Source organism: Phacochoerus africanus, chromosome 8 (assembly GCF_016906955.1).
Source record: "Phacochoerus africanus isolate WHEZ1 chromosome 8, ROS_Pafr_v1, whole genome shotgun sequence".
Taxonomy (NCBI): Eukaryota; Metazoa; Chordata; class Mammalia; order Artiodactyla; family Suidae; genus Phacochoerus; species Phacochoerus africanus.
The window spans coordinates 44,507,718-44,524,338 of record NC_062551.1 but is presented as its reverse complement, the minus strand read 5'-3'; the positions used below and the strand labels follow the sequence as shown (position 1 = coordinate 44,524,338).

Genomic DNA, 16,621 nt, shown 5'->3' with positions numbered 1-16,621 from the left:
ATGAGCTTATAGAAGACGTCTGTGATGTCCTAGCTAAGCTCTCTTCTTGGGATAGAGGTTTCCCTTCCCAAATATATGACAGCTTCCTCTGTCACCAGGAGCCTAGGTGCTGGGGGTACACTTGCATTGCTATGGAGGTCCCTTTGCTGATGGTCCTGCTTTGGGGCCCTTTTTAGCTGGCTTCCTCCCGAGACAGTCCCTTCTTCACACTCCGAATGTCTTCAGGTCAGTGTCCTCTAAGCGAGGATCTGGAGGGTGATGGGATGGCCCAGACATTATAGAAGTGTCTGATCAGGTGACAAAGGAGGAGCAGAGTCAGTTTGTGCCAGGAGGAGACTCTCTATCATTTCTCAGTGGCCAGACACTTTGAGACACAAGCAGACAGCAGTGGCTTCTTCGGAGAGCCCCCTCAGGACCCTCAGAGAGGAGCACTCAGGCTTTCGGAGGGGTCACTGGATCCACACAGACCCACCCAGGAAAAGGGCCAAGAGAGGCAAGGCGGCAGCAGGGTGAACGCTGCCAGAAGGGAAACACGGCCGTCTCCACGCTGGTGAAAGGGCAGGAGTGAAGTTTGCTGAGGACGTTGCCCAAGAGGGGCCATTTGCACGCCATCTGATCAACTGGGAGGGCTCTGTTGGCTGCCTGCTCCTCCAAGGTAAAGCATGTGCAGTTCAGCCTGATGCTTGTGACACAGCATTGGAACATGTGACAGAGAAAGCGCTCCAGCTGAGCACGTGCCAGTGAACGGCAGGAGGAAAAGTCCAAGGGCAAAGGGTGAGGCCCGGAGGCCAAACCCCAGCAGGACTTTTGAGTCTTTATGGCTTTCTGCTGCTGGTTAAAAGGGTTCATCACCAGATGGACCTGGTGGTTTGATGAGACTGTTCAATACTATGAATCCCAAGAGCCTGCATACCTGTCACCCCCAGCTCAGTGGGTCTGCTGGGCACCACAGTGCCTGACTCCAGGGCACGAGCATAGGCAACCTGTGCTTGGGGGTCCACCGGTCCTTTCGTCTATGGTCACCGGAGGGCAGAGCCTGCTCAAAGCCAGAGCTTGGATCCAGCCAGGGTAGGGGCCTAGCTGGTGGGAGGTTGGGGTTGAGAGACGGAGGCTGGGAGCCTGGGGCTCAGTCCTGTCTCGCATGGCGCTCTGTGCCCAGAGAGAGTGGGTTGGTTGCTGCAGGGCAGGTGCTGAGGTGAGGGCAGGGGGCGGGGATGAATCGACCCCAGCCTCTTCCTTTCAGGCAACCACTACCCATGCCCCCTTTTAACTCCTACAACCCGCTCCACTCTCTCTGTGCTACTAGGTCAAAGCTTGGAACACTGCCTCCTCCAGAGGCCACTCCAGCTCCTCTCTAGTTCCTGGAGTCAAGTGTATCTTTTCTGGGGCTACTCCAGAAAGGCCGCATCGCCAGCCAGGCTGTGAAGGTTTCTGATGTAGAGACACGGACACCACACCACAGCCCATTCTTTCCCTGCGCGCTGTTTCTCTCATTTTTACAAATTTGGTAAAACAGCCCTTAAGCCTTGGAAGGTGCCTCAAGTCACACAGCTGGTAGTGGCCGGGGCAGAATTTGAACCCAGGCTCTCTGATTCCAGAGCTCAGGCACTTCAACACCAGACCGTGATTCCTCCTCCACAGGCACAGGTTTTTGATACTGAGGAAAATTATCTACCCAGAATGAACACAGTCTGCCTGTAAGGAGGTCTTCTTGGGCCCAACAGACGTCAACCATTGGCCACGCCGGCCTTCAGCCCCTCAGGCGCTGTAGGGCTGGGACTGCCAGGGGGTATCACATCCCTACGGGGCAGTTCTCTTCCACATGAGCCTTGCAACTGGGAGAGAGCTTCTCCCACGAGCCTCGCACCAAGGGGGTGGTGGATCCACCCTGCTGCCTAAAAGCCTTATGCCCCGAGGGCACCAGTAACTTTTGAAATAATTCCATAGACCAGCTTTCAGGCTCTTGGCTGAAATGAACTTAACTTTCCTAGTCCGCAAGAGTTTGGTACAACTTTCCCTGTATTTAGGTCTTCTGAAAAAATGTTCTCTCACATGTTTTTATAGCAAGGTTCCACAAATTACAGCTTATGGGTCAAATTTGGCCCAGAGCCTGTTTTTGTTATCCCAATGAACTTAAAATGGTGTTCCCATTTTTTAAAAACATTGTGAAAAAACTAAACAGAAAAACAGAATAGGAAGACCACACATAAACCTCAAAGCCTAAAATGTTTCCTACCTGGTCCTTTACAGCAAAAGATTGCCAACCCCTATTTTGTAGTTTTGAATACGAATGTCTTATACAGCATTTGCTAATGTATTCTTTAGTGCTTTATAGGAGGTTTTTAAAAATGCTACAGGAAATGGTTTTTTTGTTACTGTTTTTTGTGTTTTTTTGGTTTTTTGCTTTTTAGGGCCAAGCTGCTGCACATGGACATTCCCAGGCTAGGGGTGGAATTAGAACTGCAGCTGCCAGCCTATGCCACAGCCACAGAAACACAGGATCTGAACCGCATCTGTGACCTACCTCATAGCTCACAGCAGCACCAGATCTTTAACCCACTGAGCGAGACCAGGGATGGAACCCTCATCCTCATGGATACTAGTTGCGTTTGTTACCACTGAGTCATGACTAGAACTCTGGTCTCTCTTAAATTCTAGTTTTCAAGTGTTTACTGGTAGCATACAGAATACACAATCGGTTCTTAATATATTGATTTTTTTCATGTTGGAATCTTGCTAAATTCACTCTGTATTGCTGGTCATATTTTTGTAGATTTCTCATAATCTTCTATATATGCATTCATGTTTTCTGTGAATAAAGAGATTTTTATATCTTTTTAAATCTGTTTTCCTTTTATCAGCTTTACATTTTCTTTGACATCCAGTAAAATACTGAATACCAGTGGAGACAACAGACATGCTTTCCAGGTTCCAGATCTTGAGGGAAAAGTGTTCAGGATGCTGTTTGGCTGGAGGCTTTTTGTGTATTTGCTTCATCCACAGCTAAATCTGATTTTAATGCCAGAAGGGAAGACTCAGGCCCCTCTCTGAGCCCTTACTGGAAACTTAACACATCAGTTTCATAGGTGGTAACCCTTCTGCATGGCTGAAAATTTAAACCCATCCATGGGGTGGAACAAACTCAGCAGCTGGTGCTCCTCCCAAAAAAAAATCAGTAGCTGCGCATCCCACATGTACTCAGGGAAGAGGAGCCTGGTGGGTTTGCTGTAGAGCAGGTGTTTGTTCGGGTGGCTCTCATCATGCCATACAGCCTCCATGTGATGGGCTCGGTCCACCACCACCATCTCATGGCAGGCCTTGGTGAGTCTGTAAACCTCAGCACCAACCCCCCAGATAGGGCCCCTCTGTAATAAAAGTCCCCCCACCTTCGGGAACATGGGCCTGTGACTGAGGCCGGCGTTCATAGGGGAGGTATTTCCAATTTGACCCATAGAAGCCAGAAGGGAGGGTGCCAAACGAGGAGAGGATCTCCACGCCCACGTGATCACTGAAGTTCATGTCCACATCTGCACACACAAGGCAATCCGCCTCCTGGTGGAACTGCTGCGCAGTGAAATTGCTGATGTGTGGAAATGTCCTGCCAGCGGGCGTAGCTCTGGACCTTGAGAATGACCATCTGCCATCCTTTCTGGAGGCGAATGTAGTTCACTCTGTGTCCCACCATGAAGTACTGCTCCGCAGTCTCCAGAAACAGGTTCAAGCTGGAAGATGTATTTTTTTTTTTATGGCAAATGCAGTTAATCCAGCGGTGGCATTCTGGGGCCTGACTGCTTGTTCAGGATGTCAGTGTTGAAAGTCTTATCTCAGATGGTGAGAGGCAGCCAAGGGTCATGAGAAGGACATCTTTCCTAGGGGAACCAGCACACGTGGCTGGGGATACAGCGTCCTTGATAATTTTACAAACTGCAGGTGGTGGAATCCTTTAACAGTCACGCTTGCCCCTGCCTGGATGCGTTCCAGCTCCTGGCCTCTCAGTTTCAGGTAACAAGAGCCAAAGAAGGCCGTCATAAAAGCTGTTTTGAGAAGAAAGTTCAGTCGACAAAGTGAGCAGCACTCCTGTGTCCTGGCCAATAGCTGCAGTAGTTGGGCCATGCCCATAGGACAGAACGCCACCTCTTTCTTGTGACCTCCGTGGCATAAAGGTACTCGTTTTTCCTGACCTTCCACCCTCAGTGGTCTCCCTGAGCAGGGAGTGAGGCCGAATGCCCCCTGCCCCTGCTCACGACTCTGCAGCCCAGTCTCCCCTGAGGCCTGACCCCAGTGCATTCTGGGGTGCCCTGTGGAGAAAGATGGGATCTGGCAGACCTCTAGAGATGCGGTTTCTGTCTGCGGCACTGTCAGAAAAACCACATGGCAGGAATTAGTCAACAGACAGCTGGAACTTAAGGACCCATGTGTAGGAGAGAAGTCAGGACACCTGAAGCAGCATTAGGAGACCAGCTGAAGGGAGGCCACTGAGCAGGTCAAGGGCAGAGATTGTGATGAAAGTGAGGCAGGACAGCAGCCACCAGAGAGCTGGACCAGGGGCTTCATGGCTTGTGCCCTGGCCATCCCCTTGACACTTTCTAGCCATGGGATAAGCATGAGATTTCCTGAAAAACCCGTGAAGTCAAGATCAGACTGTCTTCATGACTACAATCCATACAGGCTAATACGGGTCAGCCTTCAAGAGGCCTGATTTGAGAGCCATGATTTGGGTGGAGGGAACAGAAGAGCTGCAGATGAAGGACTGTTCACCTTATCCCTGCAACAATTACTTAGAATCCACTGAGCATGTACTTTTTAGGTACCAGCCTTCCACTGTTGGAAGTTGGCTTCTAAGCTTAAGGTGTGTTATCTTGCTCAATCCAACCAGTCTGGGGGATGAATGCTACATTATCCTCATCCTACAGATGGACAGACAGGCTCGGGGAAGCAGGTCCTGGTCCACAACCACACGGTAGCCAGATCCCCAAATATCCTGCATTCGGACCCTCCGCCTCACCCGTGCCTTGAGGTTTCCTTTATTGAGTTCTGGGTTTTTAAATTTTCATTCTTTGAGTCAGACTTTCAGTTTCCTCCATTAGGCTTCACAGGTAGCTGACTCTCCAACAGAGGCCTCAAGACAGGGACAAGAGGCTTGAGGCAGTGCCTCTTGCTGATCTAGGGCCTAGCAAACTGCCATTTCACACTCTTCCTCCCTCTGACATCCTAGGCAACTCCAAACATGGACCTCCTGGAAAACGAAGCCTCAGACACAGACCCATCTTGGCACGCTGTGGGACCAACACGGGTTAAAGTAAAGGGTCTCGTGGCAGAGAAGGAGCACCTGCCACCTGCACCATGAAGAGGGCTGCTCTCGTACTGCTCTGTGATGCCTTGTTCCCGCCCTTGCTCAGAAGCACGTGGCTGGAAGTGTGAGTTTTCTGGGGGCTGTGAAGTCTTCTCAGGACAGTTCAGAGCATGTTGGGAGGGAGAATGTTCGGATTAGTGTCTTTTAAGGGAATCGTCTTCTCTTTGGGGTCTGAGTTGTGACTTTCGTCTGGCTGGGCATAAAGATGCAGCATACGCCTGAGGGGCACCCCTGATCAATGATGCTCATGTAGCAGCAAGATATCAGAAAAACCCTGGGATGCTGCAAATGCCAAAAAAAAACAAAAACAAAAAAACCTGAACAACTGCTTTGATGAGAAAACGACACCAGAAGATAAGCACCACCCTGCTCAGAATGGCCCTTCCTGGGGGACAGTGGAGGTTAAAGAACTTTACAGAATAAAGAGGTAGAGAGGATGGGACAGTCGCCAACAGTACAGGGAAGGACCAGGAAGAGAAACTCAGTGCTTTTGAGCACTTCGGTAGGGCCTGACTGCTCCTATCTGCCAGGCCGCCAGCCTGAGAACCTCCCGTCTCCATGGCACCACGGGCCTGTGTGTCAGGCTCAGGGCTCTGACCTCCCCAGCCCCAGCCTCTCCAACACAAGGGCCTGGATCCTTTTCATAGCTGCACCACTGGCCACTTCCATTGCCCAAACACCCGTTCCTTTATTCTAGCACCTTGACCCCATGCCTCCCCAAAACCCTCATTTTGCCCCTTTTTTGGAACTCATGGGGCCATTCTGTGACTTATATGCTGGGAGAGCAGGCAGCGTCCACACAAAGGCCCCCTGTTCTCTCTGGGTCTGAGATACCCAAGATGAAGGTATGAGTGAACCCTCACTTTTTTTTTTTTCTTTTCATAGTCACCACGTGCAGCATGTGGAAGTTCCCAGGCTAGAGGCTGAATCGGAGCTGCAGCTGTTGGCCTACGCCACAGCCACAGCCGATCCAAGCTGCATCTGTGACCTACACTGCAGCTTGCAGCAATGCTGGATCCTTAATTCACTGAGGCAGGCCAGGGATGGAACTCACATCCCCATGGAGACTATGTTGGGTTCTTAACCCGCCAAGCCACAATGGCAACTCCTGAATCCACTCTTGATTGTCCCCAGAGATGGTGGGGATAAGGCCCTGTTTCATGTACCAGTGCCAGAGAGGACAGAGGCACGAAGCCAATAGAACAATTCATTCTGGCAGGTTCAGCTGCATCCCACACCCTCTCCCAGGTGCTCAGAGAGTCATCCCAAGCATCGGCAAGACCTCCTCGGCAGCTTCATTCTGTTCTTCCCTCATCTCCCCCTGCCCTCCTTTCCACAAAGGTGATCCTTCTTCCTCTCTCTGCTCTATGGAGGGAGCTTTGCAAGAAATTCTCAACATGACCTCGGGATACCCTGATGGTTCAGGACATGGGAGGGATCCTGTTCAGATCCAACAACCACTCTCCAAACAAGACTGGAGGCCTCTCCCCAGGAAGTTCCAAAGAGGGTGCAGTGTGGCTTGGTGTTTCTTTTATCCCTTGAGGCATCATCAGGTTTCCTAACCTACTTTTTTTTAAGAAAAAATTTGACCTATTCCTTTATTTGGCATTAAATATATATAAATTCCCTTAACCTTGAATAAGTGAAAATGTGGTGCCTGGCTATTTGAACAGAGCAAAGGGGTGAACAGTGCACGTTTCAGAGTCTGGCCAATACAGATTCTAATTCCAACTCAGCTGTGACAAAATAACTTGGTGATCTTGGTTAAATCTGCATAAACATCAATTTCCCCATAATTAGAGTATACAGAATTTTGGTTAGTGGGCTGTGAAGAGGATCAACTGAAAAAATATACATTAATTGCAACACAGAGTACTTCCTCAATAAACGGTAGCTTTTCTTACTGTCACCATCATTATTACACGCATCTCTTCTGTGACAGACTCTGTATGAGGTGTCTTGGAGCAGTAATACCTATGGCACTATCCTTGCTCTCAGAGCTCGCAGTGCAGTGAGAAAGGTGCACCAGTGAGCAAAGTATAACTTTATAACAAAGCAATATACCAAGAGATTAAACGCTATCTCCAGGGAGGACAAAGGTGTTCTGAAAAGACATTTTATACAGCAATTATCTTGAGGAGATAAAAGTCTCCTTTGGAAGAGATTATCATGCATGTCAACTGTAGTTTTCACTTGTCAAAGAATTTAGGGAAATAGATATAACACTAAAACAAGGCAGTAGTTGTCTTAATGTGGGAGTGGATGTGGAAGTCTCTTGGCTCTGACAGTATCTTTGAGGCTCAATAATTTGATCATGTAGACAGATGTGGGTATTGGGAATAGGATTCTCCTGAGCCTGGACTGAGAGATACCTCCATTAGGTGTTATGTTATCGGATTCTTGACGTCGATGGGGCCTGAAGATGCCTGCTGCTACCCATAGCCCATTAGTTAATGCAAACTAAAGGTCATTTTTCCTGGAGCTTGGCAAATTCCTTCAGGGTGGAAGTCATCTTATCTCTGTGGGTTCCTGCTTTCATTTAGATTTTGGCCTCCTTCTTTCTATGTCTAACCTTCTTGCAAACTCGTTAATGCTCTCAAAATGTGGAGAATATAAATGATTAACTTTAATAGCTTTCAATGAGAATAATATTTAAAGTAAACAGATCATCAGGATGCTTAAACCCAAATTCAATATTCAACACTCTTATGTTATCACTGTAGTGAAAACTTTGTGACTAACAACAATGTTCTTCCCGGGGTCATTTTAGCCTTTTTTTTATCTGAGTTGTTAGTAATCCATTATAATACTGACTAGAAACAGTGATGCCAGCATCTTACTTTGTTCCTGATATCAAAAGGACTGCTACCATTGTACCTGACATCAAGTACGACATCTGATAGAGTTTTTTAAATTAATTTACTTTGAATTATGGTTTTACACATGATATAAAATTTGCCATATTAACTATGTGTAAGTGTACCATTCAGTAGTGCTAAGTATATTCGAACTGAGAAACAGGTATCTATTTTCATCTTACAAAACCATCGAACCGTCTCTGGGGTCAGGTTTCTCGGCATTCCACTCCCAGATGGAAGCTTATGGGGGATGTGAACTTGAAAAACAGACCCAGTATCCCTGTTGGTGTTGTCATGGAAACTGGAGATGATGCTTGGAGGTAGGAAAGGTTCCAACAGAAGAAGCATGCCCTGAGATAACTGATAGTCCACGGCTAGTTCGTTCCCTTATAGAACTTCCTCTGGAGAAGAAAACCTGGGGCATCTTGAAGAGAGGCTCCCATTTCTTCCAAGGCTCTCCCAGCACCAGGATCCCAGAACTGCTGGCCTCATTCCCACAGCACTGAGCATGGGACCATGCAGGCCTGGGGAAAGGGATGCTCAGAGCTCCAGCATAACGAGGCACCCTGCAGTCCCACCACAGGACAGCAGCCCCCAGGCACTGCATATGTACAAGGGCTGTGGGCACTGCAAATGCCCCCAACACAAAGTGCCCCTTGAGGTAGTGGCAACAGGGCAGGACCTCCATAGCCCATCCGATCCCCACTCTCTGCTTCTGTCCTCAGGCTGGACATGTGCCTGTGTCTCCCAAGGACCCCGTCCTTACCAGGCCCCTAGAGGTACTGTAGGGACAAGGCCTGGGTCATGGTGTGGTTGAGTCTCATAGTATTTCCAGAGAAATCTCTCCATGCAAAGTTTGCTCCTTCAGATACCAAGGTGACATGCAGCTGTGTGATGTTTTAAAGGTGACGAACAATGGGGTGCTCTCATAAACCTCAGGAGACCTTACTGGTATCATACACATGTTCGCATGAGGAAGCAGAGGTTCAGAGGTCGGGCAGCAGGCTCGGAGTCACAGAGGGTAGAAGATGGTGAAATGAGCCCAGCCTGCTGGGACCAGAGCCCCAGTGTGCAAACACTATGCTCTCCCACCTTGTGTTACATTCCCAGGGCTATGGTACCATGACCACAATCTGGGGAGATCAAAACAACAGAAAGGTATTCTCCTACAATTCTGATGAGAAGCCCTCTGGGAAAGTGTCAGGAGGACCACAACCCCTTGAAGGTTTTGGGGGGAACCCTTCCTGCCCCTTCCCAGGGTCTGCTGGCCCAGGCACGTCCTAGTTTGTGGCAGCACGACTCCACATTCCCCTCCAATTCCACACGGCCAGCATCTCCTTGTGTACCTCTATCCTCACTGGTGTTCCTCTCCATATGTCTCTTCCCTTCATCCAATGAGGACACCAAAAATGTGGGGTGAGGACCACCCTGTTTCGGTGCAATCTCATCGTAACTTGATCACATCCACAAAGACCCTATTTCCAAAACGCCACCTTCACAGGAACTGGCGATGATGATTTCAACATGTTACTTTGGGTGACCAATTCAACTCCCAACAGCCAAAAGCAAAACAGAGATAAGGATGAGTTTATCAAAGGAGGTGCAATACTTACACAAAATAGTTGGTGTCTGTGTGTCTCATCTGCAGAGGGAAGTTTGAAAGGACCTAAATCACTGTAAAGACACCCCAGGATCATGGCTTGGAGGACAATGTTATGAAGATGACAGTGCTCTCCAAGGAAATCTACAGAATCAATTCAATCCCTATTAGGATCCCAAGGGCAATGTCTTCAGAAATACATTTAAAAATCCCTTTTTCACACCAAAGACCCCAAATAGCCAAAGCAATCTGAAAAAAGAAAAGCTAAACTGGAAGAATTAGGCTCCCTGACTTCAGACTATACTACAAAGGTACAGTAATCAAAAGAGTATGATACGGGCAAAACCTGACATATAGACCAATGAAACAGATTAGAAAGCCCAGAAATAAACCCACACACTTATGGCCAACTAATCTATGACAAGGAGACCAGACTATACAATGGAGAAAAGACAGTCTCTTCAACAACTGGTGCTGGGAAAGCTGAACAGCCACATGTAAAAGAGTAAACTTAGAATATTCCCTAACACTACACACAAAAATAAACTCAAAATGGATTAAGGACCTAAATGTAAGGCCAGGGAGTTCCCGTCGTGGCGCAGTGGTTAACGAATCCGACTAGGAACCAAGAGGTTGCGGGTTCGGTCCCTGCCCTTGCTCAGTGGGTTAACGATCCGGCGTTGCCGTGAGCTGTGGTGTAGGTTGCAGACGCGGCTCGGATCCTGCGTTGCTGTGGCTCTGGCGTAGGCCAGTGGCTATGGCTCCGATTCGACCCCTAGCCTGGGAAACCTCCACATGCTGCAGGGGCGGCCCAAGAAATAGCAAAAAGACCAAAAATAAATAAATAAATAAATAAATAAATAAATGTAAGGCCAGATATTAGAAAACTCCTAAAGGAAAACATAGGCAGAACACTCTGACATAAATCACAGCCATATCTTTTTGGATTTACCTCCTAGAGTAATGAAAATAAAAACAAATATAAACAAATGGGGTCTAATTAAACTTAAAAAGATTTTGCACAGCAAAGGAGATCATAAAACAAAAAGACAACCCATAGAATGGGAGAAAATCTTTGCAAACCAAGTGACTGACGAGGGATCAATCTTGAAAAGAGACAAAACTTCATGCAGCTTTATATCAAAAAACAAACAACCCAGTCAAAAACGGGCAGATCTAAATAGACATTTTTTCCAGAGAAGACATACAGATGGCCAAAAAACACATGAAAAGATGCTTGACATTGCTAAGTATTAGAGAAAAGCAAATCAAAACTACAATAAGGTACCACCTAACACCAGTCAGAATGGCCATCACCAAGAGCTACAAACAATAAATGCTGGAGAGGGTGTGGACAACAGGGAACCTCTTACACTGCTGGTGGGAATGTAAGCTGATGCAACCACTATAGAGAACACCATTGAGGTTCCTTAAAAACTAAAGGTAGAACTACCCATATGATCCAGGAATCCCAATCCTGGGCATCTACCCGGAGAAAGCCATCATTAGAAAAGATACGGGCACCCTAATGTTCACTGCAGCACTATTCACAATAGCCAAGACATGCAAACAACCTAAAGGCCCATCAACAGAGGAATGGATAAAGAAGTTGTGGTACATATATACAACAGAAGATTACTCAGTGGTAAAAAAAGATTGAAATAATGCCATTGGAGTTCCCGTCGTGGCGCAGTGGTTAACGAATCCGACTAGGAACCATGAGGTTGCAGGTTCGGTCCCTGCCCTTGCTCAGTGGGTTAACGATCCGGCATTGCCGTGAGCTGTGGTGTAGGTCGCAGACGCGGCTCGGATCCCGCGTTGCTGTGGCTCTGGCGTAGGCCGGTGGCTACAGCTCCGATTCAACCCCTGGCCTGGGAACCTCCATATGCCGCGGGAGCGGCCCAAGAAATAGCAACAACAACAACAACAAAAAAGACAAAAGACAAAAAAAAAAAGAAATAATGCCATTTGCAGCAACATGGATGGACCTAGAGATTATCATACTAAGTGAAGTAAATGATACAGAGAAAGACAAATATCATGTGATATCACTTATGCATGGAATCTATTTTTTTAAATGATACAAATGAACTTATTCACAAAACAGAAACAGACTCACAGAATCGAAATCAAACTTACGGTCACCAAAAGGGAAACGTGGGGGGAGGAATTAGGCATTTGGGATTAAGCTATATACACTGCTACATATAAAACAGATAACTATAAAGGACCCACTGCATAGTACAGGGAAATCTACTCAATATTCTGAAATAACCTATATATTAAAAAATCTGAAAAAGAGTGGATACATGTATATGTATAACTGAGTCACTTCTCTGTACACCCGAAACTAACACAACATTGTCAACTACACTCCAATAACATTTTAAGAAAATAAAGCAAAATCCTTTCTCTAAGTCAAATAATTGTAAAAGACCCACAATAGCCAAAAAAATCTTGAAAAAGAAGAGCGAAGTTGAACACTGCATACGTCCTCATTTCAAAACTTACCCAAGAGTCCCAGAAATCAAAACAGAACAGTGCTGGCATTAGAATGGATCCTTGGACTAAAACATAAGGACAACACATAAACCCACATATGAGATCAGCTGATTTTTTACAAAGGTGCCAAGACTATTCAATGGAGAAAGAACAGTCTCTTCAACAAATGGAGCCCAGAAATACGGATCTCCACATGCAGAAGAACAAAGCTGGACCCTTACACACATCTTATGCAAATTAGCTCAAAATGGATCCCAGGAGAGCTAAAATTCTCTTATTGAAAAAAAAAAAAAGAAAATCAAAACTTTGAAACTTGGCAGCAGTTTCTTAGATAAAACACTAACAGGACAAGCAGAAAGGGAAAAACAGATGAATTAAATTTCATCAAAATTTAGAAGTTCCCATCGTGGCACAGCAGAAATTAATCCAACTAGGAACCATGAGGTTATGGGTTCCATCCCTGGCCTCGCTCAGTGGGTTAAAGATCCGGGATTGCCCTGAGATGTGGTGCAGGTCGCGGGTGCGGCTTGGATCTGGGGTTGCTGTGGTTCTAGCATAGAGTGGCAGCAACAGCTCCGATTAGACCCCTAGCCTGGGAACCTCCATACACTTGCACATCATCTATCTAGCCAGAGTATAGTATCCTAATATATAAAGAACACCTTTAATTCAATAACAAGAAATGATCTGATATTTTAAAAAATTGCTAAAAGGCCTGAATAGAACTGTCATAGAAGATACACAGGTGGACAACTGGCACAGAAAAGGAAGTTCCGTACACTAGTCATTAGGGAAATGCAAATAAAACCACAATGAGATATCATTTGAAACCAACTAGATTGACCATAATTTGAAAAAATTTAGTAGCTGGTGATGAGGACATGCAGAAATCTGAAACCACATACACTGCTACTGGAAATGCGAAATGGCTCAGCCACTGCAGAAAGCAAGTTGGCAGGTCCTAAATGAGTTGTACGCAGATTTACCATATGACCTAGAAATTCCCCTTCTAGGTATAGTCTCAGTAATACAAGCTTAATGAGATCCAGAGATCTGCTCTACAACTTTGTGCCTAGAGTTTACAACACCGTGCTGTGAACCCAAATGTGTACAGAAGGTAGATCTCATGTTAAGTGCTCTTATCACAACCAAAAGAAAAGTTGTAAGCATGTTCATCATGTATGCAAGTGTGTTCACTGAGGTATTCACAGGAGAGAAAAGTAACAATTCGTGTGTCCATCACTGATGAATGGATACACAAACAAAAACACTGTTCATTGTCTCCAACTGGTGCTTTGCCCATAGCGTGGAGACCGAGTTGACAGCATCAGAGGAAGAGTTACTGACCGGGGGCAAGAGGTGGTGAGAAGGCAGAAGACTCAGAGGTCTTGATGGAGAGGGATGACGAGAAGGTGCTGCTGCTGATGATGACAGAAACAAGGAAGTCAGAGAGAGGAAGTGTTTGGGAGAAACAAAACCACATACCCAGGCCAGGAGGGAGGTGGTGGTTTCTCCGTGCATCAGTTGACAGTATTAGAAACATCTCCCCCAGCCTCCCCAAGTCCTCCATCCTGTGATGGCCCCACTTGTCCTCTAGACAAGCAAGGAGACAGTGAAAGAGCCCTCAATTCTTCACCATCTTCCTCTTCACATACAATGAACCATGCAACAGCCCTGTCCCTGACCCTGGTCCAACACCACAGTCTGGCTCAGTGGAAGATGCAGGAGGACGTGTTGGTGCAACCCCAGCAGCCTCCTTTCTGGCCTTTCCGCCCCAGGACCTCACTCCCAGCTGAGGTATTTTATTCTCATGGCCCCAACCTGATCTATCGCAGGACCCTCCCCTGCAAAAAATCCTCCAGGGTCTCCACCTGCCTTCACATAAACTCCAAGCAAGTACCCCCACCTGACATTCCATGAGGCTGATGATTACAATGAGCTGACCTCTCTAGGACCAGCCAAGCTAACTCCTACCTCAAACCAAGCTCATCCAGTTAACCATCTCCTGCCTCCAGATACACACAACCTGAGTTATTACCACATTTGTGTTTTCTCAAGGGCCAATCGTGACCCAGTTTTTAACATCGCAGATTCCTGTCCAAAACTCCTAGATCATGATGATGACAAAGAAGCCTTCTTGGAGTTCCCCTCATGGTGCAGTGGAAATGAATACGACTAGGAACCATGAGGTCGCAGGTTCGATCCCTGGCCTCGCTCAGTGGGTTAAGGATCTAGTGTTGCTGTGAGCTGTGATGTAGGTCACAGACGCAGCTTGGATCACAGGTGGCTGTGGCGTAGGCCTGCAGCGGCAGCTGTGATTCAACCCCTAGCCTGGGAACTTCCATATGCTGCAGGTGCAGCACTAAAAAACAAAACAACAACAACAACAAAAAAGGCATTGTGTGTTATCGTCAGAGCTCCATGAGTCCAGGGAAGGAAAAATCACCTTCAAAAGGAATCTCATGTCTGGATATAGGAACTGCTCAACAATCTGGCCGACGGCCTGGATTGAAGGAAGAAATGTTGCATTCACAAAGGGAAGTTACTTCCCAAGGATCACAGGTTCTATGGAAAGCGGAGTCGGAACCAAAGCAGTGTACTCCAGGGTCCCTCAGATGTTGTTTCAACAGTGTTTGGACAGAACAGACCATCCCGCCAGTGTCTGTGACACCCCTTCCTCCAGGCTCTGACCACCCTCCACACCTTTTCCCAGTCGCAACCTTGGAACCAACCACTCAGCTATCCTCAGCCTCTGGGACCAGCCAACACCATTTTCCGTGCTTAGCTCCCTATTGCCAACCAACCATGAGCACTCAGATTCACCAGAATTATTCCACCACCATCAACCACCTGGTGGACATGCATCTGCAACATCCCACACCTACCTCTCTCTGAGCTTCTTTTTCACCAGGATGATGCGGCTCTGGAGGGTGTGGGCCACTTTTTCTATGAATTTGCCGAAAAGCACAAGGGCACCGAGCTCTCTGAAAAAATACAAAAGTGGCAAGGAGCTGCAGCCTCTTCCAGGACATGCAGAAACTGCCTCAAGATGAGGGGGTAAAACCCAGGATGCTAGGAAGCTGCTGAGCTCATGGAGAAGAACCTGAACCAGGCTCAGTAGGATCCGCAGGCCCTGGGTTCTCGCCATGCAGACTCCCAGCACCTCGACTTCCTGAAGAGCCGCTCCTGGGTGAGCAGGTGAAACTCATCCAGAAGATGGGCGATCATGTGACCACCCTCCGCAGGCTGGCCCGCCCCCAGGCTGGGCTGGGTGAGTTTCTCTTAGGCAGGCTCACCCCGGGCCCCACCAGGAGCCTCTGGAGCCCAGCCAGCATCAGGACTTCTGCCTGAAGCCTCTCTGCAGCCCCCCGGCAGCTTTTGAACCTCACTGGAACCCTCTCCCAAGCCATGAACCAAATGGAGACAAAACAGCTTTTTGAAGAAAAAAAGAACTGGAACTGAAATGGGGCTGCTCCTAGTCCCTGCCCTGCATCCTCAACTTCCTGTCCTGGACCAGTGTCACTCTCTGGATGTGGGTTTGGCATGAGGGTTGGGGGGGGGGGGGGTGCTGGTGAGACTCAGATGTGGTCTGGAAGGTCCCAGCATCTCCTGGGCCCCATCCTTCAGGGACAGCAGAGTGAGGCCCTGGGCAGGGCTGTCCCTCTTTCTAGGAGGTGGCTATTAATGAACTGGTAACACGCAACACAGAGCCTGGACTTGGTCATACCCCCTGTGTCTGTCCATCCTGCTGGCTCAGTGGACTTCAAAAGTCACTTCAACAGCTTGGGGACCATGGGAGGCAGCACCATGACCCCGAGCCTCACTGCCTTTCTCTGCCTTGGTGAGCTTTGAGGAAAAGAGGAGGATGCAGCCCCTCCCCTCCAAAGCCTGAATGCTGAGAGACCCCTGGTCTCAGGAGGCCCAGTGCGGGGAGAACGTCTGGGTGGGGGATGGGCTTAACCTCAGAACAGGCCTGGAGCGTCTGGGTGCGGTGTGGGTGGGGCTCACAGGGAACTCTTTCAGGGCTGTGCTGGGGCCCCTGGGACCAGGCACAGGCAGATGAGTCCCCACAAGACCTCCAGCTTCAACCCAACAAGCCCTGGTCATCTGGGGGTGGGACACAGCAGGTCGGGGCTGAAGGTGACCATTCTGGGAGGAGCCCTGGAGTAACACCTGGGGAGACAGACTGACAGAGAAGGGCACCCCTGACACTTCAGATCTGATTCCTTTTCAGGGGACCTCTCCACACCCTCCATCCGGGCTGACCCAGGCCCCCTGGTCACCAAGGGGAGCCCTGTGACCATCTGG

General features: G+C 48.0%; 2 pseudogenes; one reads left to right on the top strand and one right to left on the bottom strand.

Annotated features, from left to right (window-relative positions):
- Window positions 1-3,080: 3,080 nt before the first annotated feature.
- On the bottom strand, window positions 3,081-4,987 carry LOC125133189 (histo-blood group ABO system transferase-like; annotated as a pseudogene).
- A 10,131-nt stretch (window positions 4,988-15,118) lies between these two features.
- LOC125133188 (ferritin light chain-like) lies at window positions 15,119-15,664 on the top strand (annotated as a pseudogene).
- Window positions 15,665-16,621: the final 957 nt, after the last annotated feature.